Source organism: Sus scrofa, chromosome 1, assembly GCF_054392235.1.
Source record: "Sus scrofa isolate SSC_HxYL_T2T_F1_AM1 chromosome 1, Sscrofa_HxYL_maternal_Yorkshire_Landrace_v2.0, whole genome shotgun sequence".
Classification (NCBI taxonomy): Eukaryota; Metazoa; Chordata; class Mammalia; order Artiodactyla; family Suidae; genus Sus; species Sus scrofa.
Genome location: NC_139383.1, coordinates 227,365,586 through 227,367,779, shown reverse-complemented (window position 1 = coordinate 227,367,779; position 2,194 = coordinate 227,365,586). Strand labels below are relative to the sequence as shown.

At 42.2% G+C, this 2,194-nt stretch overlaps 1 pseudogene; it reads left to right on the top strand.

The window, feature by feature from the left end:
- The first annotated feature begins 3 nt into the window (after positions 1-3).
- LOC100152856 (small ribosomal subunit protein eS6-like) lies at positions 4-988 on the top strand (annotated as a pseudogene).
- Positions 989-2,194: the final 1,206 nt, after the last annotated feature.

Genomic DNA, 2,194 nt, shown 5'->3' with positions numbered 1-2,194 from the left:
AGGATGAAGCTGAACATCTCTTTCCCAGCCAACGGCTGCCAGAAACTCATTGAAGTGGACAACGAACAAGATCTTCGTACCTTTTATGAGAAATGTATGGTCATATAAGTTGCTGCTGACGCTCTGGGGGAAGAATGGAAGAGTTATGTGGTCTGAATCAGTGGTGGGAACAACAAATAAGGTTTCCCATGAAGCAGAGTGTCTTGACCCATGATTGAGTCTGCCTGCTACTGAGTAAGTGGATTCCTGTTACAGACCAAGGAGGACTGGGGAAAGAAAGTGCAAATCTGTTTGGGGATGCACTGTGGATGCCAGTCTGAGTGTTCTCCATTTGGTCACCATAAAAAAGAGGGGAGAAGGGAGTTCCTGTCATGGCTCAGTGGTTAACAAACCCGACTAGTACCCATGAGGACATGGATTCAATCCCTGCCCTTGCTCAATGGGTTAAGGATCTGGTGTTGCTGTGGCTGTGGTGTAGGCCGGCAGCTGTAGCTCCAATTCAACCTCTAACCAGGGAACCTCCATATGCTGTGGGTGTGGCCCTAACAGGACAAAAATAAATAAGTAAAATTAAATAAAATTAAAAGGGGAGAAGGATATTCCTGGACTCACCGATATTACTATACCTTGTCACCTGGGGCCTAAAAGAGTTAGCAGAATCCACAAACTTTTCAGTCTCTCTAAGGAAGATAATGTCTGTCAGTATGTAGTGAGAAAGTCCCTAAACAAAGAAGGTAAGAAACCTAGGACCAAAGCATCCAAGATTCAGGATCTTATTACTCCACATGTTCTGCAACACAAACGTCGGCGTATTGCTCTGATGAAAAAATATGCTAAGAAAAACAAGGAAGAGGCTGCAGAATACGCTAAACTTTTGGCCAAGAGAATGAAGGAGGCCAAAGAAAAATGTCAGGAACAGATTGCCAAGAGCCAGAGGCTCTCCTCTCTGAGAGCTTCTACCTCTATGTTTGAGTCCAGTCAAAAATGAGATATTCTAAGTGTAACAAATAAATGACATCAAATCTTAAAAAAGAAAGAAAGAAAGGAAGAAAGAAAGGTATATAAGGGTGGAAATTTAATAAGAGTTGAAATGTGCAGTAGATTTTGTGGGGAGACCCTAGCAAAATTCAGATCCCATTGTGCCAGTCACTCAGTTTCATCCTACAAGCTGATGACCCTGATGACATGGGCTCTACCAAGAACTAACCTTCAACAATATCTTTTGGTTTCATTTTCCTCATAGTTAGAATAAGGAGAAATGACTCATGTAAGAGGTTTTTCCTTATAGCATCATTTCTAACAGCAAACAGCTGGAAACAACCTAAGTTCTATTTATGGGAGACTGACTAAAAAAATGATTGTAACCCATAAAATGGAATATAATGCAACCATCAAAAGGAGTAAAGTGATCTCAATATGCTGTTATAGAATGATTTCTAGGATATATTGTTAGAGAACTAGGTATATAGTATGCTACATTTTAAAATAAGTGTGATAGGGATATATATTTATATAGTCCTTTATGCCTGTATGTGCATACAACCTATAGAATCAGTTGCTTTGAGAGAACTGGATGAATGGGGAACAAAGACATGAGGAGCAAGGCTGTACTAGTTAGGATACCAGCAGGAGTATACGGCACACTGAAAAGGATAATAGAAGGGACTTGAATGATTTAAAAAGTCATGGACAGGGATAAGGCAGCCAGCAAAGGATGGTGATGAGCCCAGCCTTGGACTAGCTACCGAGGGGAGTCATCACCACGCCTGGGCCTTAAGAGACAAAGGGGGTAAGTGGTTACCTGAACCAGAGAGAGAGAGCTGTAGGTGTAAAAGCCATGGAACAGAAGCCACAGCCTTACATAGAGGAATCCACAGCCCAGCAGGGAAGGAGCTCAGGTTTAAATAAAGACCTGGACTGCAATCTTCCTGTCCTTTAGTTTCTTACCAGTGCTGCCCCCTGGGCAAACCCTACCAGAAGCACGAGGGCAGAGCACATTGTCAGTGCAGCCTTAGAGGTGAGCCTCTGGCAGCCCAGGCAGGTGGACAGTGGATGGATCTGGAGGGCAGAGAATCTCCACCAAGGAAACTGCATGTGTGGTCTTTTCCTTTGTATACATAAACCGTGTGAATATATAACTTATGTGAAAAGTAATCAATTTTGCACACACAAAAAATAAATTTAAAATAATAAA